We start from the raw sequence: 22,541 nt of genomic DNA, 5'->3' as shown, positions 1-22,541 counted from the left end.
GTCTGCGTTCCTCTTTTAGGCGCGTACCTCGCTAATCCCGTCACACCTCGCGTTGGTGTCGGGTACGTCTTCACGTGTGTTTGTGGGTCCTCTCCACTGTCCTGGTCCTTTCTTGTTCTGATACTTATAGACAATAATTACATTCTCCTACCCGGGACACCCCAACTGGGTGGGGGATCAAGCAAGGCACTCCCTAAAAAATTTGCGTAATATGTTCGATATCTCGGATGTCTCATAAGCTGTGAGTGATGTTCCTGTAGTAAGGCCCAAAAGTCAAGCACATTCTTACTGCCGTCTCGGAAAAGATAACGCACAGTAAAACCTCGAATCCAAGTCACTGCGTTTGTCTTCGTTCGGGGATAATATGTCCTATCTGGGAGAAGTAGTGTGCGTGGTTCTATTGTTTGCGGCCCCACCCGAAGGAGGAAGGCGATCATTTTTTTGACCAAACACCAGACGTCCGCCGAAGGACCGCATATCAGGCGATGCTCCTCAGTGTCTATAACATTGCACTGCGGATACAGTGGCTCGTCCGCCATATGAATTGTATGCAACCTGGAACGAGTCACGTATTTCCCATTTACCACCTGATACCACAATGCGCGCGTTCCCGTATCGAGGTGTGGGTGGTGCACTGTACGCCATACCACTGACCACGTAACTGTTGCTTGGCGGCGCTCTACGGGATTATTCGGCCGTCGTCGAGTGAAGATGTGATATATATCACGTGCCGTTGCCGTCCTGGTAGTCGGTAGTTCCATATGTACATAACTGTGTTCCACAAAGAAGGTTCGCATATGGGCAAGCGATGGTGAGATGTGAGCCACCGTTACCGGAGCCGAAAGAGAAGGTGGAGCGAGTTCGTCTATCAAGCTGCCCGTCAGACTTGTCTGGTGTCGTGTCCACATCTTTATCATTGTGGTTACATAAATAGCCACTGCTCGGTCGCGTACGTGGACTAGTCCAAGACCTCCACGACTACGAGGTAGGGTGAGGGTTTCGTGCCCTACCTTAAAAAGCAGACCTGTGCTCACAAAATATCCGAGTGCCGCCAGTATTCGGCGGGCCAACACCACCGGCATAGGAAGAACTTGTGCCAGGTGGGGGATGCGAGAGGCTAGATAAGTGTTGGCAAAGGTGACCCGTTGTATCATATCCAGTGCCCTTAACCTGTGACTTCGGACACTCGCACGAATTGTTTGCAGAAGATTTCTGTAACTCAGTGCCGCTGTGCGTCGAACGTCGGTAGTGAAGATAATTCCTAGGCATTTCATCTTGTTGATCGGCTGTAATGGTGCTACACTTCCTGTTGGGAGTCCTCTCCCGATGTTCATCGCTCCCGACTTTGCCATGTTCAGGCGACTTCCCGTAGCCATACAATACAAATTAATCCAATGCAAGGCCGCTCCTGCCTCGTCGCCTGACCTTGCTAATAACACTAGGTCATCTGCGTATGTTCGGCATACAAACTTGGTGTGCCTTATCGTCATTCCTTGGAGTCGATTCCGGAGCCCGCAAAGCAGCGGCTTGACAGCGATGGCATACAATATCGTTGACAGCGGGCACCCTTGTCTGACCGATCGTGAGATGGTGATGGGCCCCACCAAGCGTCCATTGATGAGCACTTTGGATGCGGCTCCGTGGAGTAGTCGCATGACGACGGTGACAAAACTTTCCGGAAACTTCATTTTCATCATCACGTCCGTGAGATAAGCATGACTCAGCCTGTCAAATGCGCGATCGAAGTCTATCGATACCAATACACCCCGGAGACGACATGTTGATGCCAGTGCGATAACATCGCGGTAGTCGCTGAGTGCCGTTTGTATATTGCTAGCTCCTCCTAGCTGGGTTTGGTCGAGTGAAATCACTTGTCGTATTACGCGTTTAAAGCGTGCTGCAAGTATCCTGGCGTAGATCTTGTAGTCGCAATTAAGAAGGGTCAGTGGCCGGTAGGCCTGTATCCCTGTGCCGCCAGATGGTTTGTGGATGGGGATGATCATTCCTTCCACGAAGGAGGGTGGAAGAGGCACGTTGGGAGACATCAATTCGCCGTACATGGCAGTCCATCGTGGAATCATGAGATCTTTAAATGTACGATAGAACTCCAACGGAAACCCGTCGGGCCCCGGCGATTTGTGCGACGCTCCCTTATCAATCGCTTCCATTACGTCGTCAACTGTGATTTCACCTGTTAACTCCAGGTTGGCCGACTCGTCGAGACACGCGGAGAGCGTTCGTCGGACCTCATGAAAGGCTGCCTGATCGTGTTCCGCTTCTTCATAGAGATGACCGTAATGTTCCACGAAAGCGTTGGCAATGTCTTTTTGCGTTGTCATGCGGCGACCATCTGGCAGTACGACCGTCTGTATTAAGGTTCTGCGGCTACGTTGTTTTTCTGTAATAACGTGATACATCGACGGGGATTCTCCACGGACTCGTTCAAAGGCCCTTGCACGGATTGCGACACCCTCCAGTCGGCGGCGCGTTATGGAAATTATTTGGGCCTGTGCTCGTTTTATACCGGCACGACGCTCCTGTGAAGGTGCTTGTACAGATAGTTCGCGGAGCATCGTGAAATAAAATTCCGTCGTGTACCGCCTCCACATCATCTGCTCTCTTCCGTATGCAATTAACGCTCGGCGCAATGCAGGCTTAACGCATTCCAGCCACCACTGCAACGTCGTCGGATATGTCGGGAGGCGTCGTTCACACACATGCCAAGTGTCTTCGACTAAGCGTCTGCACTCAGGTTCCCTAAGGTGTGCTGTATTCAGTTTCCAAACACTGCGACTCCTCCACACCTGTTGACGACTCAGGGAGACCGTACATATATATGCTACGTGATCTGAAAAGGCGACAGGCCACAATTCCGCATCGAGGATCGCAGGTTCGAGACGACGTGTTACGTAAATGCGATCGAGACGACTTGCAGAGTGACTCGTGACGTAGGTGTATCCACGTCTGTCGCCATGTATCTGCTCCCATGTATCAATGAGATTCATGTCCAGTATGAGTTGCCGCAGCTCCGGGCATGAAGTATAACGGGGGTGTTGATCTTTTGGTGCGAGCACGCAGTTGAAGTCGCCTCCAAATAAGACATGTTCATACCGACCTAAGAATAGTGTTGCAATCTCCTCTGCGTAAAATCGGGATCGGTCGCGCCGTCTGTCTGACCCCGACGGTGCGTAAATGTTAACGACGCGTACTCCCAGCACTGTGAGCGCCAGTCCTCGCGCTGACGGCAGGTACACCACGTCCTCGGCTACTATGCCGCTACGTAGAAGTATCGCTGTTCCGCTGCCGCCGTCGGTAGTAGGTGTAATGTACGTATCATACTCATAGAGGTCGGGGAAGCTCTCAACACATACTTCCTGCAGCAGAACGATGTCGACGTCTGACGCATGCAACATGTCTCGTAATAATTGCAATTTGACAGGCGTTCTGATCGTATTAATATTAATAGAGGCTGTTCGATATGCCTGCCGCTGTTCCGCAGTGCGTAAAGCGCACATGAACGCTTATGTTAATTTGTGTGCTGCTGCCCGGTGACATGCTGTCTGTGCGGCAGTCTGCCTCTTCTGCGCGGTTAACATCCGGTGGACGCAGCACTCGCCATTGCGGGTGCGTCGTCGGTGTGGGGGTCAGTATCTGATTCGTCGGCCCAGTTCCTGTGCTGGAGGTCCAGCTCCCGTCGTGTCTCTCCGGCCGGGCTGACCGAAGGCGGTGGCGTTGCTGCGGTGGGTGGAGGAACTCCGTCCGTCGGCTTTCCGTCCGGTGTGTCTGTATTCAACCCCTGCGTAGCATGATTCGCGTCGTACTGCTGTGTGGGAGGTAGATCCTCCCGGTACGCATCCGCATGCACTGTATCGACGTTACACCCAAGTCCGTCTGACGTGGACTGCAGTAAGCAGGTATCCGACGGCGCGAGCCGTCGTTTCTTGTGGCGCTTCGGTGATCGTTGTTTGCGCGTGTGCGCCTCCGTATCCGAGTGCGGAAGTGACTCCCGGTGCTCAGGGACGAAAGCAGCTGTCGGCACAACAGCAGGATCAATTTCCATTTCTCCTACCGATCCTTTCCGCTCGGTTAAATGCGTCGTCGGCGCCGGAGCGGCAGAGGTGTGCGTCGTTTCGTCACTGGAGGCGGTCTCTGCCGCAGTCGGTTGCCGTAAACTGTCAGGATTCTGTAGCTGGTCATTCTTCGGGATGGGATCCGTTCGAAATGCGTCCGCATACGTTAGTGGCAGCGGCGTCAACGTGGACGGAGGTACGGGTTCGCCGTTTGGAACTTGCACTATCCTCCGCTGCATACATTCGGAACGGACGTGGCCCTCTTTCCCACAGCCTGAGCATGTTTTGGGTTGTCCATCGTAGATGACTATAGCTCTGCATCCGCCGATGAACAAGTACGAGGGTACATGTCGTGTCAGTTCTATTCTGATTTGACGCACTCCGTTGAGAACGGGGTAAGTCGTGAAGTTGGACCATTTTTCCTCAACGTGGCTAAGCACTCTTCCATATGGGCGTAAGGCGTCAACGACCAAGTCAGACGGAACCTCGAAGGGAAGGTCGAAAATACGTATGTTCCGTAAGCCCAGTCCTGCATGATCAATAGTTACTTCTCCAACATGTCCATCAGAGTGACAAAATTTGAGTCCATGTTTAGTATCTCGGATGATTCTGTCACATACTGCGTCGTTAATCAGCTTGACGTAAACAACACCGCTCACTATGGAGAGGTGGATTCCGATAAGTTCGTTGTAGTCAAGTTTAACTTCGTCTCGTAGGAACCTTTCTATTTCGTAGGCTTTCGGTCTCGCATATTCATTCGAAAAAACTAATCTTGAGAGTCGACTTTCGGTATGCATGTGCCATTCTATATCGAGTCGTCTAAACGCACTAGTACGCCGACGAGATAAACAACCGCGCGAGCGCGAACTTCGCCGGCAGGGACGTAAACAGACGTCCGTGCCGTAGCACCGCCGAAGGCAGACTGCCATTAGGCCACACGGTCACTGGTGCAGTATACTTCTCCACACACACTTCATTTTCGCCATTTGTACACTTGGCAGAATGAATTTCCCATCTTTGACGCAGTTCTCCATCTCAAATTTCAGTACTAAAAGTACGGCGCTACTTCTTGCTGTGTCCCATCGCAAGTTACATTCAAGCCCTTATGACGCTGATCAAACAAGAGGTGGCAAATCAGCTTCAATCGCTTAGTGCCATCTCAGTCGCTTGCAGAAGGTACCTCACCCTATGTGATACAATGGCGAGTTGTCGCTATTACCAAAGCGGCGGCGGCGGCGCCGACGACGACGACGACGACGACAATCGCGAGGGTCTCTATCAGGGGTAGAAAATACATCACAAGAACTAAGTATTTCACGTCGGCATTCTCCGGAGACTGCCAAAAGCTGCAGATTCTGGTGCCCACTTTAATAGCACCATTCACACTATTCATTTGCGAGAGCATTTCTTAAATACCGCACCCATTCATAATTTTTTTTATCCTTGACCGCTTTTTTCGAAAGGGCCACGGTGGGAGGGGCTGTTACAAAATTCATTTGCCTCCTGTGAGGATCGAACTCACGACCTCTGGTTTACTAGACCAGCGCTCTGCCACTGAGCTAAGGAGGCGCCTCCTAGCGCCCTTTTCGGGTACTTTGTTCTTACAGAGTAGTGAATCGGAGCCCTTCAGCTCGAAACGCACCGCATGAGCGACCATTATTTGCATTTAGTTAGCACAGCTGCTGCTTTCCTACACATCTCACACTATATCGATGTACAACTAAAATTCCAAAACAACACATTTATTTCATTTCAGAGTCACTTTCAGCTTCAAATACCGTTCCTCTGATATTCATACGAAGCTAGGCATCGTCGTAACCCGTTACGTTCATTACGCAAGGCTCAAGAGAGAGGCGCATGTTGGATCCGCGTAGACACAAAATTTTGCGCCGCCCAGCGTGGGGCTCAAACCCACGACCCTGAGATTAAGAGTCTCATGCTCTACCGACTGAGCTAGCCGGGCTGCACGCAACGCTTTACGAGCCATACGATACTGATTTGACCTGCGACCATCTATTGAAGATTCTTTTGACTACAACTTATTTCCTGCTGCCACAAATCAGCTACAATCCTATTCAATGAAAAATTGTCTCCGAAAGGCATCAAATCTGCTTGAAATGATACGTGGCTATCAGCACCATTATTCAACACACATGCTCGACAGTGCGCAGAGGCCTGTGGCGTAGCCCTTGGCTCCTGAATCAGATGCAGTAGTTCCAACAAAAACTCTCCTGAACGGCACTGTGCCGAAAACTTCGCTACAGATCACCCTTGTCTTGCTTGTGCTTCTGGTAGACGCCGGTTTTGCAGCCAGGAAGCGGACAGCAGCAACTTCCAACTAGTTTTAGAGTACTCAAACAACACAGTAAAACAGCATGCATCTTTTGCAGAACAGGAAAAACTCGACCGTGACAGGATTCGAACCTGCAATCTTCGGATGCGAAGTCCGACGCCTTATCCATTAGGCCACACGGTCACTGGTGCAGTATACTTCTCCACACACACTTCATTTTCGCCATTTGTACACTTGGCAGAATGAATTTCCCATCTTTGACGCAGTTCTCCATCTCAAATTTCAGTACTAAAAGTACGACGCTACTTCTTGCTGTGTCCCATCGCAAGTTACATTCAAGCCCTTATGACGCTGATCAAACAAGAGGTGGCAAATCAGCTTCAATCGCTTAGTGCCATCTCAGTCGCTAGCAGAAGGTACCTCACCCTATGTGATACAATGGCGAGTTGTCGCTATTACCAAAGCGGCGTCGGCGGCGGCGGCGCCGACGATGACGACGACGACGACGACAATCGCGAGGGTCTTTATCAGGGGTAGAAAATACATCACAAGAACTAAGTATTTCACGTCGGCATTCTCCGGAGACTGCCAAAAGCAGCAGATTCTGGTGCCCACTTTAATAGCACCATTCACACTATTCATTTGCGAGAGCATTTCTTAAATACCGCACCCATTCATAATTTTTTTTATCCTTGACCGCTTTTTTCGAAAGGGCCACGGTGGGAGGGGCTGTTACAAAATTCATTTGCCTCCTGTGAGGTTCGAACTCACGACCTCTGGTTTACTAGACCAGCGCTCTGCCACTGAGCTAAGGAGGCGCCTCCTAGCGCCCTTTTCGGGTACTTTGTTCTTACAGAATAGTGAATCGGAGCCCTTCAGCTCGAAACGCACCGCATGAGCGACCATTATTTGCATTTAGTTAGCACAGCTGCTGCTTTCCTACACATCTCACACTATATCGATGTACAACTAAAATTCCAAAACAACACATTTATTTCATTTCAGAGTCACTTTCAGCTTCAAATACCGTTCCTCTGATATTCATACGAAGCTAGGCATCGTCGTAACCCGTTACGTTCATTACGCAAGGCTCACGAGAGGGGCGCATGTTGGATCCGCGTAGACACAAAATTTTGCGCCGCCCAGCGTGGGGCTCAAACCCACGACCCTGAGATTAAGAGTCTCATGCTCTACCGACTGAGCTAGCCGGGCTGCACGCAACGCGTTACGAGCCATACAATACTGATTTGACCTGCGACCATCTATTGAAGATTCTTTTGACTACAACTTATTTCCTGCTGCCACAAATCAGCTACAATCCTATTCAATGAAAAATTGTCTCCGAAAGGCATCAAATCTGCTTGAAATGATACGTGGCTATCAGCACCATTATTCAACACACATGCTCGACAGTGCGCAGAGGCCTGTGGCGTAGCCCTTGGCTCCTGAATCAGATGCAGTAGTTCCAACAAAAACTCTCCTGAACGGCACTGTGCCGAAAACTTCGCTACAGATCACCCTTGTCTTGCTTGTGCTTCTGGTAGACGCCGGTTTTGCAGCCAGGAAGCGGACAGCAGCAAATTCAACTAGTTTTAGAGTACTCAAACAACACAGTAAAACAGCATGCATCTTTTGCAGAACAGGAAAAACTCGACCGTGACAGGATTCGAACCTGCAATCTTCGGATCCGAAGTCCGACGCCTTATCCATTAGGCCACACGGTCACTGGTGCAGTATACTTCTCCACACACACTTCATTTTCGCCATTTGTACACTTGGCAGAATGAATTTCCCATCTTTGACGCAGTTCTCCATCTCAAATTTCAGTACTAAAAGTACGACGCTACTTCTTGCTGTGTCCCATCGCAAGTTACATTCAAGCCCTTATGACGCTGATCAAACAAGAGGTGGCAAATCAGCTTCAATCGCTTAGTGCCATCTCAGTCGCTTGCAGAAGGTACCTCACCCTATGTGATACAATGGCGAGTTGTCGCTATTACCAAAGCGGCGGCGGCGGCGGCGGCGCCGACGATGACGACAATCGCGAGGGTCTCTATCAGGGGTAGAAAATACATCACAAGAACTAAGTATTTCACGTCGGCATTCTCCGGAGACTGCCATAAGCTGCAGATTCTGGTGCCCACTTTAATAGCACCATTCACACTATTCATTTGCGAGAGCATTTCTTAAATACCGCACCCATTCATAATTTTTTTTATCCTTGACCGCTTTTTTCGAAAGGGCCACGGTGGGAGGGGCTGTTACAAAATTCATTTGCCTCCTGTGAGGATCGAACTCACGACCTCTGGTTTACTAGACCAGCGCTCTGCCACTGAGCTAAGGAGGCGCCTCCTAGCGCCCTTTTCGGGTACTTTGTTCTTACAGAGTAGTGAATCGGAGCCCTTCAGCTCGAAACGCACCGCATGAGCGACCATTATTTGCATTTAGTTAGCACAGCTGCTGCTTTCCTACACATCTCACACTATATCGATGTACAACTAAAATTCCAAAACAACACATTTATTTCATTTCAGAGTCACTTTCAGCTTCAAATACCGTTCCTCTGATATTCATACGAAGCTAGGCATCGTCGTAACCCGTTACGTTCATTACGCAAGGCTCAAGAGAGAGGCGCATGTTGGATCCGCGTAGACACAAAATTTTGCGCCGCCCAGCGTGGGGCTCAAACCCACGACCCTGAGATTAAGAGTCTCATGCTCTACCGACTGAGCTAGCCGGGCTGCACGCAACGCTTTACGAGCCATACGATACTGATTTGACCTGCGACCATCTATTGAAGATTCTTTTGACTACAACTTATTTCCTGCTGCCACAAATCAGCTACAATCCTATTCAATGAAAAATTGTCTCCGAAAGGCATCAAATCTGCTTGAAATGATACGTGGCTATCAGCACCATTATTCAACACACATGCTCGACAGTGCGCAGAGGCCTGTGGCGTAGCCCTTGGCTCCTGAATCAGATGCAGTAGTTCCAACAAAAACTCTCCTGAACGGCACTGTGCCGAAAACTTCGCTACAGATCACCCTTGTCTTGCTTGTGCTTCTGGTAGACGCCGGTTTTGCAGCCAGGAAGCGGACAGCAGCAACTTCCAACTAGTTTTAGAGTACTCAAACAACACAGTAAAACAGCATGCATCTTTTGCAGAACAGGAAAAACTCGACCGTGACAGGATTCGAACCTGCAATCTTCGGATCCGAAGTCCGACGCCTTATCCATTAGGCCACACGGTCACTGGTGCAGTATACTTCTCCACACACACTTCATTTTCGCCATTTGTACACTTGGCAGAATGAATTTCCCATCTTTGACGCAGTTCTCCATCTCAAATTTCAGTACTAAAAGTACGACGCTACTTCTTGCTGTGTCCCATCGCAAGTTACATTCAAGCCCTTATGACGCTGATCAAACAAGAGGTGGCAAATCAGCTTCAATCGCTTAGTGCCATCTCAGTCGCTTGCAGAAGGTACCTCACCCTATGTGATACAATGGCGAGTTGTCGCTATTACCAAAGCGGCGGCGGCGGCGGCGCCGCCGACGACGACGACGACAATCGCGAGGGTCTTTATCAGGGGTAGAAAATACATCACAAGAACTAAGTATTTCACGTCGGCATTCTCCGGAGACTGCCAAAAGCAGCAGATTCTGGTGCCCACTTTAATAGCACCATTCACACTATTCATTTGCGAGAGCATTTCTTAAATACCGCACCCATTCATAATTTTTTTTTTCCTTGACCGCTTTTTTCGAAAGGGCCACGGTGGGAGGGGCTGTTACAAAATTCATTTGCCTCCTGTGAGGTTCGAACTCACGACCTCTGGTTTACTAGACCAGCGCTCTGCCACTGAGCTAAGGAGGCGCCTCCTAGCGCCCTTTTCGGGTACTTTGTTCTTACAGAATAGTGAATCGGAGCCCTTCAGCTCGAAACGCACCGCATGAGCGACCATTATTTGCATTTAGTTAGCACAGCTGCTGCTTTCCTACACATCTCACACTATATCGATGTACAACTAAAATTCCAAAACAACACATTTATTTCATTTCAGAGTCACTTTCAGCTTCAAATACCGTTCCTCTGATATTCATACGAAGCTAGGCATCGTCGTAACCCGTTACGTTCATTACGCAAGGCTCACGAGAGGGGCGCATGTTGGATCCGCGTAGACACAAAATTTTGCGCCGCCCAGCGTGGGGCTCAAACCCACGACCCTGAGATTAAGAGTCTCATGCTCTACCGACTGAGCTAGCCGGGCTGCACGCAACGCGTTACGAGCCATACAATACTGATTTGACCTGCGACCATCTATTGAAGATTCTTTTGACTACAACTTATTTCCTGCTGCCACAAATCAGCTACAATCCTATTCAATGAAAAATTGTCTCCGAAAGGCATCAAATCTGCTTGAAATGATACGTGGCTATCAGCACCATTATTCAACACACATGCTCGACAGTGCGCAGAGGCCTGTGGCGTAGCCCTTGGCTCCTGAATCAGATGCAGTAGTTCCAACAAAAACTCTCCTGAACGGCACTGTGCCGAAAACTTCGCTACAGATCACCCTTGTCTTGCTTGTGCTTCTGGTAGACGCCGGTTTTGCAGCCAGGAAGCGGACAGCAGCAAATTCAACTAGTTTTAGAGTACTCAAACAACACAGTAAAACAGCATGCATCTTTTGCAGAACAGGAAAAACTCGACCGTGACAGGATTCGAACCTGCAATCTTCGGATCCGAAGTCCGACGCCTTATCCATTAGGCCACACGGTCACTGGTGCAGTATACTTCTCCACACACACTTCATTTTCGCCATTTGTACACTTGGCAGAATGAATTTCCCATCTTTGACGCAGTTCTCCATCTCAAATTTCAGTACTAAAAGTACGACGCTACTTCTTGCTGTGTCCCATCGCAAGTTACATTCAAGCCCTTATGACGCTGATCAAACAAGAGGTGGCAAATCAGCTTCAATCGCTTAGTGCCATCTCAGTCGCTTGCAGAAGGTACCTCACCCTATGTGATACAATGGCGAGTTGTCGCTATTACCAAAGCGGCGGCGGCGGCGGCGCCGCCGACGACGACGACGACAATCGCGAGGGTCTTTATCAGGGGTAGAAAATACATCACAAGAACTAAGTATTTCACGTCGGCATTCTCCGGAGACTGCCAAAAGCTGCAGATTCTGGTGCCCACTTTAATAGCACCATTCACACTATTCATTCGCGAGAGCATTTCTTAAATACCGCACCCATTCATAATTTTTTTTATCCTTGACCGCTTTTTTCGAAAGGGCCACGGTGGGAGGGGCTGTTACAAAATTCATTTGCCTCCTGTGAGGATCGAACTCACGACCTCTGGTTTACTAGACCAGCGCTCTGCCACTGAGCTAAGGAGGCGCCTCCTAGCGCCCTTTTCGGGTACTTTGTTCTTACAGAATAGTGAATCGGAGCCCTTCAGCTCGAAACGCACCGCATGAGCGACCATTGTTTGCATTTAGTTAGCACAGCTGCTGCTTTCCTACACATCTCACACTATATCGATGTACAACTAAAATTCCAAAACAACACATTTATTTCATTTCAGAGTCACTTTCAGCTTCAAATACCGTTCCTCTGATATTCATACGAAGCTAGGCATCGTCGTAACCCGTTACGTTCATTACGCAAGGCTCACGAGAGGGGCGCATGTTGGATCCGCGTAGACACAAATTTTGCGCCGCCCAGCGTGGGGCTCGAACCCACGACCCTGAGATTAAGAGTCTCATGCTCTACCGACTGAGCTAGCCGGGCTGCACGAAACGCGTTACGAGCCATACAATACTGATTTGACCTGCGACCATCTATTGAAGATTCTTTTGACTACAACTTATTTCCTGCTGCCACAAATCAGCTACAATCCTATTCAATGAAAAATTGTCTCCGAAAGGCATCAAATCTGCTTGAAATGATACGTGGCTATCAGCACCATTATTCAACACACATGCTCGACAGTGCGCAGACGCCTGTGGCGTAGCCCTTGGCTCTTGAATCAGATGCAGTAGTTCCAACAAAAACTCTCCTGAACGGCACTGTGCCGAAAACTTCGCTACAGATCACCCTTGTCTTGCTTGTGCTTCTGGTAGACGCCGGTTTTGCAGCCAGGAAGCGGACAGCAGCAACTTCCAACTAGTTTTAAGTACTCAAACAACACAGTAAAACAGCATGCATCTTTTGCAGAACAGGAAAAACTCGACCGTGACAGGATTCGAACCTGCAATCTTCGGATCCGAAGTCCGACGCCTTATCCATTAGGCCACACGGTCACTGGTGCAGTATACTTCTCCACACACACTTCATTTTCGCCATTTGTACACTTGGCAGAATGAATTTCCCATCTTTGACGCAGTTCTCCATCTCAAATTTCAGTACTAAAAGTACGACGCTACTTCTTGCTGTGTCCCATCGCAAGTTACATTCAAGCCCTTATGACGCTGATCAAACAAGAGGTGGCAAATCAGCTTCAATCGCTTAGTGCCATCTCAGTCGCTTGCAGAAGGTACCTCACCCTATGTGATACAATGGCGAGTTGTCGCTATTACCAAAGCGGCGGCGGCGGCGGCGCCGCCGACGACGACGACGACAATCGCGAGGGTCTTTATCAGGGGTAGAAAATACATCACAAGAACTAAGTATTTCACGTCGGCATTCTCCGGAGACTGCCAAAAGCTGCAGATTCTGGTGCCCACTTTAATAGCACCATTCACACTATTCATTCGCGAGAGCATTTCTTAAATACCGCACCCATTCATAATTTTTTTTATCCTTGACCGCTTTTTTCGAAAGGGCCACGGTGGGAGGGGCTGTTACAAAATTCATTTGCCTCCTGTGAGGATCGAACTCACGACCTCTGGTTTACTAGACCAGCGCTCTGCCACTGAGCTAAGGAGGCGCCTCCTAGCGCCCTTTTCGGGTACTTTGTTCTTACAGAATAGTGAATCGGAGCCCTTCAGCTCGAAACGCACCGCATGAGCGACCATTGTTTGCATTTAGTTAGCACAGCTGCTGCTTTCCTACACATCTCACACTATATCGATGTACAACTAAAATTCCAAAACAACACATTTATTTCATTTCAGAGTCACTTTCAGCTTCAAATACCGTTCCTCTGATATTCATACGAAGCTAGGCATCGTCGTAACCCGTTACGTTCATTACGCAAGGCTCACGAGAGGGGCGCATGTTGGATCCGCGTAGACACAAATTTTGCGCCGCCCAGCGTGGGGCTCGAACCCACGACCCTGAGATTAAGAGTCTCATGCTCTACCGACTGAGCTAGCCGGGCTGCACGAAACGCGTTACGAGCCATACAATACTGATTTGACCTGCGACCATCTATTGAAGATTCTTTTGACTACAACTTATTTCCTGCTGCCACAAATCAGCTACAATCCTATTCAATGAAAAATTGTCTCCGAAAGGCATCAAATCTGCTTGAAATGATACGTGGCTATCAGCACCATTATTCAACACACATGCTCGACAGTGCGCAGACGCCTGTGGCGTAGCCCTTGGCTCTTGAATCAGATGCAGTAGTTCCAACAAAAACTCTCCTGAACGGCACTGTGCCGAAAACTTCGCTACAGATCACCCTTGTCTTGCTTGTGCTTCTGGTAGACGCCGGTTTTGCAGCCAGGAAGCGGACAGCAGCAACTTCCAACTAGTTTTAAGTACTCAAACAACACAGTAAAACAGCATGCATCTTTTGCAGAACAGGAAAAACTCGACCGTGACAGGATTCGAACCTGCAATCTTCGGATCCGAAGTCCGACGCCTTATCCATTAGGCCACACGGTCACTGGTGCAGTATACTTCTCCACACACACTTCATTTTCGCCATTTGTACACTTGGCAGAATGAATTTCCCATCTTTGACGCAGTTCTCCATCTCAAATTTCAGTACTAAAAGTACGACGCTACTTCTTGCTGTGTCCCATCGCAAGTTACATTCAAGCCCTTATGACGCTGATCAAACAAGAGGTGGCAAATCAGCTTCAATCGCTTAGTGCCATCTCAGTCGCTTGCAGAAGGTACCTCACCCTATGTGATACAATGGCGAGTTGTCGCTATTACCAAAGCGTCGGCGGCGGCGGCGGCGCCGTCGCCGCCGCCGCCGACGACGACGACAATCGCGAGGGTCTTTATCAGGGGTAGAAAATACATCACAAGAACTAAGTATTTCACGTCGGCATTCTCCGGAGACTGCCAAAAGCAGCAGATTCTGGTGCACACTTTAATAGCACCATTCACACTATTCATTTGCGAGAGCATTTCTTAAATACCGCACCCATTCATAATTTTTTTATCCTTGACCGCTTTTTTCGCAACGGCCACGGTGGGAGGGGCTGTTACAAAATTCATTTGCCTCCTGTGAGGATCGAACTCACGACCTCTGGTTTACTAGACCAGCGCTCTGCCACTGAGCTAAGGAGGCGCCTCCTAGCGCCCTTTTCGGGTACTTTGTTCTTACAGAATAGTGAATCGGAGCCCTTCAGCTCGAAACGCACCGCATGAGCGACCATTATTTGCATTTAGTTAGCACAGCTGCTGCTTTCCTACACATCTCACACTATATCGATGTACAACTAAAATTCCAAAACAACACATTTATTTCATTTCAGAGTCACTTTCAGCTTCAAATACCGTTCCTCTGATATTCATACGAAGCTAGGCATCGTCGTAACCCGTTACGTTCATTACGCAAGGCTCACGAGAGGGGCGCATGTTGGATCCGCGTAGACACAAAATTTTGCGCCGCCCAGCGTGGGGCTCAAACCCACGACCCTGAGATTAAGAGTCTCATGCTCTACCGACTGAGCTAGCCGGGCTGCACGCAACGCGTTACGAGCCATACAATACTGATTTGACCTGCGACCATCTATTGAAGATTCTTTTGACTACAACTTATTTCCTGCTGCCACAAATCAGCTACAATCCTATTCAATGAAAAATTGTCTCCGAAAGGCATCAAATCTGCTTGAAATGATGCGTGGCTATCAGCACCATTATTCAACACACATGCTCGACAGTGCGCAGAGGCCTGTGGCGTAGCCCTTGGCTCCTGAATCAGATGCAGTAGTTCCAACAAAAACTCTCCTGAACGGCACTGTGCCGAAAACTTCGCTACAGATCACCCTTGTCTTGCTTGTGCTTCTGGTAGACGCCGGTTTTGCAGCCAGGAAGCGGACAGCAGCAACTTCCAACTAGTTTTAGAGTACTCAAACAACACAGTAAAACAGCATGCATCTTTTGCAGAACAGGAAAAACTCGACCGTGACAGGATTCGAACCTGCAATCTTCGGATGCGAAGTCCGACGCCTTATCCATTAGGCCACACGGTCACTGGTGCAGTATACTTCTCCACACACACTTCATTTTCGCCATTTGTACACTTGGCAGAATGAATTTCCCATCTTTGACGCAGTTCTCCATCTCAAATTTCAGTACTAAAAGTACGACGCTACTTCTTGCTGTGTCCCATCGCAAGTTACATTCAAGCCCTTATGACGCTGATCAAACAAGAGGTGGCAAATCAGCTTCAGTCGCTTAGTGCCATCTCAGTCGCTTGCAGAAGGTACCTCACCCTATGTGATACAATGGCGAGTTGTCGCTATTACCAAAGCGGCGGCGGCGGCGCCGGCGCCGACGACGACGACGACATTCGCGAGGGTCTTTATCAGGGGTAGAAAATACATCACAAGAACTAAGTATTTCACGTCGGCATTCTCCGGAGACTGCCAAAAGCTGCAGATTCTGGTGCCCACTTTAATAGCACCATTCACACTATTCATTTGCGAGAGCATTTCTTAAATACCGCACCCATTCATAATTTTTTTTATCCTTGACCGCTTTTTTCGCAACGGCCACGGTGGGAGGGGCTGTTACAAAATTCATTTGCCTCCTGTGAGGATCGAACTCACGACCTCTGGTTTACTAGACCAGCGCTCTGCCACTGAGCTAAGGAGGCGCCTCCTAGCGCCCTTTTCGGGTACTTTGTTCTTACAGAGTAGTGAATCGGAGCCCTTCAGCTCGAAACGCACCGCATGAGCGACCATTATTTGCATTTAGTTAGCACAGCTGCTGCTTTCCTACACATCTCACACTATATCGATGTACAACTAAAATTCCAAAACAACACATTTATTTCATTTCAGAGTCACTTTCAGCTTCAAATACCGTTCCTCTGATATTCATACGAAGCTAGGCATCGTCGTAACCCGTTACGTTCATTACGCAAGGCTCACGAGAGGGGCGCATGTTGGATCCGCGTAGACACAAAATTTTGCGCCGCCCAGCGTGGGGCTCAAACCCACGACCCTGAGATTAAGAGTCTCATGCTCTACCGACTGAGCTAGCCGGGCTGCACGCAACGCGTTACGAGCCATACAATACTGATTTGACCTGCGACCATCTATTGAAGATTCTTTTGACTACAACTTATTTCCTGCTGCCACAAATCAGCTACAATCCTACTCAATGAAAAATTGTCTCCGAAAGGCATCAAATCTGCTTGAAATGATACGTGGCTATCAGCACCATTATTCAACACACATGCTCGACAGTGCGCAGACGCCTGTGGCGTAGCCCTTGGCTCCTGAATCAGATGCAGTAGTTCCAACAAAAACTCTCCTGAACGGCACTGTGCCGAAAACTTCGCTACAGATCACCCTTGTCTTGCTTGTGCTTCTGGTAGACGCCGGTTTTGCAGCCAGGAAGCGGACAGCAGCAACTTCCAACTAGTTTTAGAGTACTCAAACAACACAGTAAAACAGCATGCATCTTTTGCAGAACAGGAAAAACTCGACCGTGACAGGATTCGAACCTGCAATCTTCGGATGCGAAGTCCGACGCCTTATCCATTAGGCCACACGGTCACTGGTGCAGTATACTTCTCCACACACACTTCATTTTCGCCATTTGTACACTTGGCAGAATGAATTTCCCATCTTTGACGCAGTTCTCCATCTCAAATTTCAGTACTAAAAGTACGACGCTACTTCTTGCTGTGTCCCATCGCAAGTTACATTCAAGCCCTTATGACGCTGATCAAACAAGAGGTGGCAAATCAGCTTCAAACGCTTAGTGCCATCTCAGTCGCTTGCAGAAGGTACCTCACCCTATGTGATACAATGGCGAGTTGTCGCTATTACCAAAGCGACGACGACATTCGCGAGGGTCTTTATCAGGGGTAGAAAATACATCACAAGAACTAAGTATTTCACGTCGGCATTCTCCGGAGACTGCCAAAAGCTGCAGATTCTGGTGCCCACTTTAATAGCACCATTCACACTATTCATTTGCGAGAGCATTTCTTAAATACCGCACCCATTCATAATTTTTTTTATCCTTGACCGCTTTTTTCGAAAGGGCCACGGTGGGAGGGGCTGTTACAAAATTCATTTGCCTCCTGTGAGGATCGAACTCACGACCTCTGGTTTACTAGACCAGCGCTCTGCCACTGAGCTAAGGAGGCGCCTCCTAGCGCCCTTTTCGGGTACTTTGTTCTTACAGAGTAGTGAATCGGAGCCCTTCAGCTCGAAACGCACCGCATGAGCGACCATTATTTGCATTTAGTTAGCACAGCTGCTGCTTTCCTACACATCTCACACTATATCGATGTACAACTAAAATTCCAAAACAACACATTTATTTCATTTCAGAGTCACTTTCAGCTTCAAATACCGTTCCTCTGATATTCATACGAAGCTAGGCATCGTCGTAACCCGTTACGTTCATTACGCAAGGCTCACGAGAGGCGCGCATGTTGGATCCGCGTAGACACAAAATTTTGCGCCGCCCAGCGTGGGGCTCAAACCCACGACCCTGAGATTAAGAGTCTCATGCTCTACCGACTGAGCTAGCCGGGCTGCACGCAACGCGTTACGAGCCATACAATACTGATTTGACCTGCGACCATCTATTGAAGATTCTTTTGACTACAACTTATTTCCTGCTGCCACAAATCAGCTACAATCCTATTCAATGAAAAATTGTCTCCGAAAGGCATCAAATCTGCTTGAAATGATACGTGGCTATCAGCACCATTATTCAACACACATGCTCGACAGTGCGCAGACGCCTGTGGCGTAGCCCTTGGCTCCTGAATCAGATGCAGTAGTTCCAACAAAAACTCTCCTGAACGGCACTGTGCCGAAAACTTCGCTACAGATCACCCTTGTCTTGCTTGTGCTTCTGGTAGACGCCGGTTTTGCAGCCAGGAAGCGGACAGCAGCAAATTCCAACTAGTTTTAGAGTACTCAAACAACACAGTAAAACAGCATGCATCTTTTGCAGAACAGGAAAAACTCGACCGTGACAGGATTCGAACCTGCAATCTTCGGATCCGAAGTCCGACGCCTTATCCATTAGGCCACACGGTCACTGGTGCAGTATACTTCTCCACACACACTTCATTTTCGCCATTTGTACACTTGGCAGAATGAATTTCCCATCTTTGACGCAGTTCTCCATCTCAAATTTCAGTACTAAAAGTACGACGCTACTTCTTGCTGTGTCCCATCGCAAGTTACATTCAAGCCCTTATGACGCTGATCAAACAAGAGGTGGCAAATCAGCTTCAATCGCTTAGTGCCATCTCAGTCGCTTGCAGAAGGTACCTCACCCTATGTGATACAATGGCGAGTTGTCGCTATTACCAAAGCGGCGGCGGCGGCGCCGGCGCCGACGACGACGACGACATTCGCGAGGGTCTTTATCAGGGGTAGAAAATACATCACAAGAACTAAGTATTTCACGTCGGCATTCTCCGGAGACTGCCAAAAGCTGCAGATTCTGGTGCCCACTTTAATAGCACCATTCACACTATTCATTTGCGAGAGCATTTCTTAAATACCGCACCCATTCATAATTTTTTTTATCCTTGACCGCTTTTTTCGAAAGGGCCACGGTGGGAGGGGCTGTTACAAAATTCATTTGCCTCCTGTGAGGTTCGAACTCACGACCTCTGGTTTACTAGACCAGCGCTCTGCCACTGAGCTAAGGAGGCGCCTCCTAGCGCCCTTTTCGGGTACTTTCTTCTTACAGAGTAGTGAATCGGAGCCCTTCAGCTCGAAACGCACCGCATGAGCGACCTTTATTTGCATTTAGTTAGCACAGCTGCTGCTTTCCTACACATCTCACACTATATCGATGTACAACAAAATTTCCAAAACAACACATTTATTTCATTTCAGAGTCACTTTCAGCTTCAAATACCGTTCCTCTGATATTCATACGAAGCTAGGCATCGTCGTAACCCGTTACGTTCATTACGCAAGGCTCAAGAGAGAGGCGCATGTTGGATCCGCGTAGACACAAAATTTTGCGCCGCCCAGCGTGGGGCTCAAACCCACGACCCTGAGATTAAGAGTCTCATGCTCTACCGACTGAGCTAGCCGGGCTGCACGCAACGCGTTACGAGCCATACGATACTGATTTGACCTGCGACCATCTATTGAAGATTCTTTTGACTACAACTTATTTCCTGCTGCCACAAATCAGCTACAATCCTATTCAATGAAAAATTGTCTCCGAAAGGCATCAAATCTGCTTGAAATGATACGTGGCTATCAGCACCATTATTCAACACACATGCTCGACAGTGCGCAGAGGCCTGTGGCGTAGCCCTTGGCTCCTGAATCAGATGCAGTAGTTCCAACAAAAACTCTCCTGAACGGCACTGTGCCGAAAACTTCGCTACAGATCACCCTTGTCTTGCTTGTGCTTCTGGTAGACGCCGGTTTTGCAGCCAGGAAGCGGACAGCAGCAAATTCAACTAGTTTTAGAGTACTCAAACAACACAGTAAAACAGCATGCATCTTTTGCAGAACAGGAAAAACTCGACCGTGACAGGATTCGAACCTGCAATCTTCGGATCCGAAGTCCGACGCCTTATCCATTAGGCCACACGGTCACTGGTGCAGTATACTTCTCCACACACACTTCATTTTCGCCATTTGTACACTTGGCAGAATGAATTTCCCATCTTTGACGCAGTTCTCCATCTCAAATTTCAGTACTAAAAGTACGACGCTACTTCTTGCTGTGTCCCATCGCAAGTTACATTCAAGCCCTTATGACGCTGATCAAACAAGAGGTGGCAAATCAGCTTCAATCGCTTAGTGCCATCTCAGTCGCTTGCAGAAGGTACCTCACCCTATGTGATACAATGGCGAGTTGTCGCTATTACCAAAGCGGCGGCGGCGGCGGCGCCGCCGACGACGACGACGACAATCGCGAGGGTCTTTATCAGGGGTAGAAAATACATCACAAGAACTAAGTATTTCACGTCGGCATTCTCCGGAGACTGCCAAAAGCTGCAGATTCTGGTGCCCACTTTAATAGCACCATTCACACTATTCATTCGCGAGAGCATTTCTTAAATACCGCACCCATTCATAATTTTTTTTATCCTTGACCGCTTTTTTCGAAAGGGCCACGGTGGGAGGGGCTGTTACAAAATTCATTTGCCTCCTGTGAGGATCGAACTCACGACCTCTGGTTTACTAGACCAGCGCTCTGCCACTGAGCTAAGGAGGCGCCTCCTAGCGCCCTTTTCGGGTACTTTGTTCTTACAGAATAGTGAATCGGAGCCCTTCAGCTCGAAACGCACCGCATGAGCGACCATTGTTTGCATTTAGTTAGCACAGCTGCTGCTTTCCTACACATCTCACACTATATCGATGTACAACTAAAATTCCAAAACAACACATTTATTTCATTTCAGAGTCACTTTCAGCTTCAAATACCGTTCCTCTGATATTCATACGAAGCTAGGCATCGTCGTAACCCGTTACGTTCATTACGCAAGGCTCACGAGAGGGGCGCATGTTGGATCCGCGTAGACACAAATTTTGCGCCGCCCAGCGTGGGGCTCGAACCCACGACCCTGAGATTAAGAGTCTCATGCTCTACCGACTGAGCTAGCCGGGCTGCACGAAACGCGTTACGAGCCATACAATACTGATTTGACCTGCGACCATCTATTGAAGATTCTTTTGACTACAACTTATTTCCTGCTGCCACAAATCAGCTACAATCCTATTCAATGAAAAATTGTCTCCGAAAGGCATCAAATCTGCTTGAAATGATACGTGGCTATCAGCACCATTATTCAACACACATGCTCGACAGTGCGCAGACGCCTGTGGCGTAGCCCTTGGCTCTTGAATCAGATGCAGTAGTTCCAACAAAAACTCTCCTGAACGGCACTGTGCCGAAAACTTCGCTACAGATCACCCTTGTCTTGCTTGTGCTTCTGGTAGACGCCGGTTTTGCAGCCAGGAAGCGGACAGCAGCAACTTCCAACTAGTTTTAAGTACTCAAACAACACAGTAAAACAGCATGCATCTTTTGCAGAACAGGAAAAACTCGACCGTGACAGGATTCGAACCTGCAATCTTCGGATCCGAAGTCCGACGCCTTATCCATTAGGCCACACGGTCACTGGTGCAGTATACTTCTCCACACACACTTCATTTTCGCCATTTGTACACTTGGCAGAATGAATTTCCCATCTTTGACGCAGTTCTCCATCTCAAATTTCAGTACTAAAAGTACGACGCTACTTCTTGCTGTGTCCCATCGCAAGTTACATTCAAGCCCTTATGACGCTGATCAAACAAGAGGTGGCAAATCAGCTTCAATCGCTTAGTGCCATCTCAGTCGCTTGCAGAAGGTACCTCACCCTATGTGATACAATGGCGAGTTGTCGCTATTACCAAAGCGTCGGCGGCGGCGGCGGCGCCGTCGCCGCCGCCGCCGACGACGACGACAATCGCGAGGGTCTTTATCAGGGGTAGAAAATACATCACAAGAACTAAGTATTTCACGTCGGCATTCTCCGGAGACTGCCAAAAGCAGCAGATTCTGGTGCACACTTTAATAGCACCATTCACACTATTCATTTGCGAGAGCATTTCTTAAATACCGCACCCATTCATAATTTTTTTATCCTTGACCGCTTTTTTCGCAACGGCCACGGTGGGAGGGGCTGTTACAAAATTCATTTGCCTCCTGTGAGGATCGAACTCACGACCTCTGGTTTACTAGACCAGCGCTCTGCCACTGAGCTAAGGAGGCGCCTCCTAGCGCCCTTTTCGGGTACTTTGTTCTTACAGAATAGTGAA

At 48.7% G+C, this 22,541-nt stretch overlaps 34 non-coding genes across 34 annotated transcripts; all 34 read right to left on the bottom strand.

Moving 5' to 3' along the window:
• Positions 1-5,567: 5,567 nt before the first annotated feature.
• On the bottom strand, positions 5,568-5,639 carry Trnat-agu (transfer RNA threonine (anticodon AGU)). Its single transcript has one exon. It is a non-coding gene; the product is annotated as a tRNA-Thr (tRNA).
• Positions 5,640-5,960: 321 nt separating this feature from the next.
• Positions 5,961-6,033, bottom strand: Trnak-cuu (transfer RNA lysine (anticodon CUU)). Its single transcript has one exon. It is a non-coding gene; the product is annotated as a tRNA-Lys (tRNA).
• Positions 6,034-6,473: 440 nt separating this feature from the next.
• Trnar-ucg (transfer RNA arginine (anticodon UCG)) lies at positions 6,474-6,546 on the bottom strand. The gene has a single exon. It is a non-coding gene; the product is annotated as a tRNA-Arg (tRNA).
• Positions 6,547-7,109: 563 nt separating this feature from the next.
• On the bottom strand, positions 7,110-7,181 carry Trnat-agu (transfer RNA threonine (anticodon AGU)). Its single transcript has one exon. It is a non-coding gene; the product is annotated as a tRNA-Thr (tRNA).
• A 321-nt stretch (positions 7,182-7,502) lies between these two features.
• Positions 7,503-7,575, bottom strand: Trnak-cuu (transfer RNA lysine (anticodon CUU)). Its single transcript has one exon. It is a non-coding gene; the product is annotated as a tRNA-Lys (tRNA).
• Positions 7,576-8,014: 439 nt separating this feature from the next.
• Trnar-ucg (transfer RNA arginine (anticodon UCG)) lies at positions 8,015-8,087 on the bottom strand. The gene has a single exon. It is a non-coding gene; the product is annotated as a tRNA-Arg (tRNA).
• A 551-nt stretch (positions 8,088-8,638) lies between these two features.
• Positions 8,639-8,710, bottom strand: Trnat-agu (transfer RNA threonine (anticodon AGU)). Its single transcript has one exon. It is a non-coding gene; the product is annotated as a tRNA-Thr (tRNA).
• A 321-nt stretch (positions 8,711-9,031) lies between these two features.
• Positions 9,032-9,104, bottom strand: Trnak-cuu (transfer RNA lysine (anticodon CUU)). Its single transcript has one exon. It is a non-coding gene; the product is annotated as a tRNA-Lys (tRNA).
• A 440-nt stretch (positions 9,105-9,544) lies between these two features.
• Trnar-ucg (transfer RNA arginine (anticodon UCG)) lies at positions 9,545-9,617 on the bottom strand. The gene has a single exon. It is a non-coding gene; the product is annotated as a tRNA-Arg (tRNA).
• Positions 9,618-10,171: 554 nt separating this feature from the next.
• Positions 10,172-10,243, bottom strand: Trnat-agu (transfer RNA threonine (anticodon AGU)). The gene has a single exon. It is a non-coding gene; the product is annotated as a tRNA-Thr (tRNA).
• Positions 10,244-10,564: 321 nt separating this feature from the next.
• Trnak-cuu (transfer RNA lysine (anticodon CUU)) lies at positions 10,565-10,637 on the bottom strand. The gene has a single exon. It is a non-coding gene; the product is annotated as a tRNA-Lys (tRNA).
• Positions 10,638-11,076: 439 nt separating this feature from the next.
• Trnar-ucg (transfer RNA arginine (anticodon UCG)) lies at positions 11,077-11,149 on the bottom strand. Its single transcript has one exon. It is a non-coding gene; the product is annotated as a tRNA-Arg (tRNA).
• Positions 11,150-11,703: 554 nt separating this feature from the next.
• Trnat-agu (transfer RNA threonine (anticodon AGU)) lies at positions 11,704-11,775 on the bottom strand. Its single transcript has one exon. It is a non-coding gene; the product is annotated as a tRNA-Thr (tRNA).
• A 320-nt stretch (positions 11,776-12,095) lies between these two features.
• On the bottom strand, positions 12,096-12,168 carry Trnak-cuu (transfer RNA lysine (anticodon CUU)). Its single transcript has one exon. It is a non-coding gene; the product is annotated as a tRNA-Lys (tRNA).
• A 439-nt stretch (positions 12,169-12,607) lies between these two features.
• On the bottom strand, positions 12,608-12,680 carry Trnar-ucg (transfer RNA arginine (anticodon UCG)). Its single transcript has one exon. It is a non-coding gene; the product is annotated as a tRNA-Arg (tRNA).
• Positions 12,681-13,234: 554 nt separating this feature from the next.
• Trnat-agu (transfer RNA threonine (anticodon AGU)) lies at positions 13,235-13,306 on the bottom strand. Its single transcript has one exon. It is a non-coding gene; the product is annotated as a tRNA-Thr (tRNA).
• A 320-nt stretch (positions 13,307-13,626) lies between these two features.
• Positions 13,627-13,699, bottom strand: Trnak-cuu (transfer RNA lysine (anticodon CUU)). The gene has a single exon. It is a non-coding gene; the product is annotated as a tRNA-Lys (tRNA).
• A 439-nt stretch (positions 13,700-14,138) lies between these two features.
• On the bottom strand, positions 14,139-14,211 carry Trnar-ucg (transfer RNA arginine (anticodon UCG)). The gene has a single exon. It is a non-coding gene; the product is annotated as a tRNA-Arg (tRNA).
• A 565-nt stretch (positions 14,212-14,776) lies between these two features.
• Trnat-agu (transfer RNA threonine (anticodon AGU)) lies at positions 14,777-14,848 on the bottom strand. The gene has a single exon. It is a non-coding gene; the product is annotated as a tRNA-Thr (tRNA).
• Positions 14,849-15,169: 321 nt separating this feature from the next.
• Trnak-cuu (transfer RNA lysine (anticodon CUU)) lies at positions 15,170-15,242 on the bottom strand. Its single transcript has one exon. It is a non-coding gene; the product is annotated as a tRNA-Lys (tRNA).
• A 440-nt stretch (positions 15,243-15,682) lies between these two features.
• On the bottom strand, positions 15,683-15,755 carry Trnar-ucg (transfer RNA arginine (anticodon UCG)). Its single transcript has one exon. It is a non-coding gene; the product is annotated as a tRNA-Arg (tRNA).
• A 554-nt stretch (positions 15,756-16,309) lies between these two features.
• On the bottom strand, positions 16,310-16,381 carry Trnat-agu (transfer RNA threonine (anticodon AGU)). The gene has a single exon. It is a non-coding gene; the product is annotated as a tRNA-Thr (tRNA).
• Positions 16,382-16,702: 321 nt separating this feature from the next.
• Trnak-cuu (transfer RNA lysine (anticodon CUU)) lies at positions 16,703-16,775 on the bottom strand. The gene has a single exon. It is a non-coding gene; the product is annotated as a tRNA-Lys (tRNA).
• Positions 16,776-17,215: 440 nt separating this feature from the next.
• Trnar-ucg (transfer RNA arginine (anticodon UCG)) lies at positions 17,216-17,288 on the bottom strand. Its single transcript has one exon. It is a non-coding gene; the product is annotated as a tRNA-Arg (tRNA).
• A 527-nt stretch (positions 17,289-17,815) lies between these two features.
• Positions 17,816-17,887, bottom strand: Trnat-agu (transfer RNA threonine (anticodon AGU)). The gene has a single exon. It is a non-coding gene; the product is annotated as a tRNA-Thr (tRNA).
• Positions 17,888-18,208: 321 nt separating this feature from the next.
• Trnak-cuu (transfer RNA lysine (anticodon CUU)) lies at positions 18,209-18,281 on the bottom strand. The gene has a single exon. It is a non-coding gene; the product is annotated as a tRNA-Lys (tRNA).
• Positions 18,282-18,721: 440 nt separating this feature from the next.
• Positions 18,722-18,794, bottom strand: Trnar-ucg (transfer RNA arginine (anticodon UCG)). Its single transcript has one exon. It is a non-coding gene; the product is annotated as a tRNA-Arg (tRNA).
• Positions 18,795-19,348: 554 nt separating this feature from the next.
• On the bottom strand, positions 19,349-19,420 carry Trnat-agu (transfer RNA threonine (anticodon AGU)). The gene has a single exon. It is a non-coding gene; the product is annotated as a tRNA-Thr (tRNA).
• Positions 19,421-19,741: 321 nt separating this feature from the next.
• Trnak-cuu (transfer RNA lysine (anticodon CUU)) lies at positions 19,742-19,814 on the bottom strand. Its single transcript has one exon. It is a non-coding gene; the product is annotated as a tRNA-Lys (tRNA).
• A 439-nt stretch (positions 19,815-20,253) lies between these two features.
• Positions 20,254-20,326, bottom strand: Trnar-ucg (transfer RNA arginine (anticodon UCG)). Its single transcript has one exon. It is a non-coding gene; the product is annotated as a tRNA-Arg (tRNA).
• Positions 20,327-20,880: 554 nt separating this feature from the next.
• Positions 20,881-20,952, bottom strand: Trnat-agu (transfer RNA threonine (anticodon AGU)). The gene has a single exon. It is a non-coding gene; the product is annotated as a tRNA-Thr (tRNA).
• A 320-nt stretch (positions 20,953-21,272) lies between these two features.
• Positions 21,273-21,345, bottom strand: Trnak-cuu (transfer RNA lysine (anticodon CUU)). The gene has a single exon. It is a non-coding gene; the product is annotated as a tRNA-Lys (tRNA).
• Positions 21,346-21,784: 439 nt separating this feature from the next.
• Trnar-ucg (transfer RNA arginine (anticodon UCG)) lies at positions 21,785-21,857 on the bottom strand. Its single transcript has one exon. It is a non-coding gene; the product is annotated as a tRNA-Arg (tRNA).
• A 565-nt stretch (positions 21,858-22,422) lies between these two features.
• Trnat-agu (transfer RNA threonine (anticodon AGU)) lies at positions 22,423-22,494 on the bottom strand. Its single transcript has one exon. It is a non-coding gene; the product is annotated as a tRNA-Thr (tRNA).
• Positions 22,495-22,541: the final 47 nt, after the last annotated feature.

Source organism: Schistocerca cancellata, unplaced genomic scaffold (assembly GCF_023864275.1).
Source record: "Schistocerca cancellata isolate TAMUIC-IGC-003103 unplaced genomic scaffold, iqSchCanc2.1 HiC_scaffold_316, whole genome shotgun sequence".
In the NCBI taxonomy this organism is placed as follows: Eukaryota; Metazoa; Arthropoda; class Insecta; order Orthoptera; family Acrididae; genus Schistocerca; species Schistocerca cancellata.
This window is presented reverse-complemented; position numbering and strand designations above follow the sequence as displayed.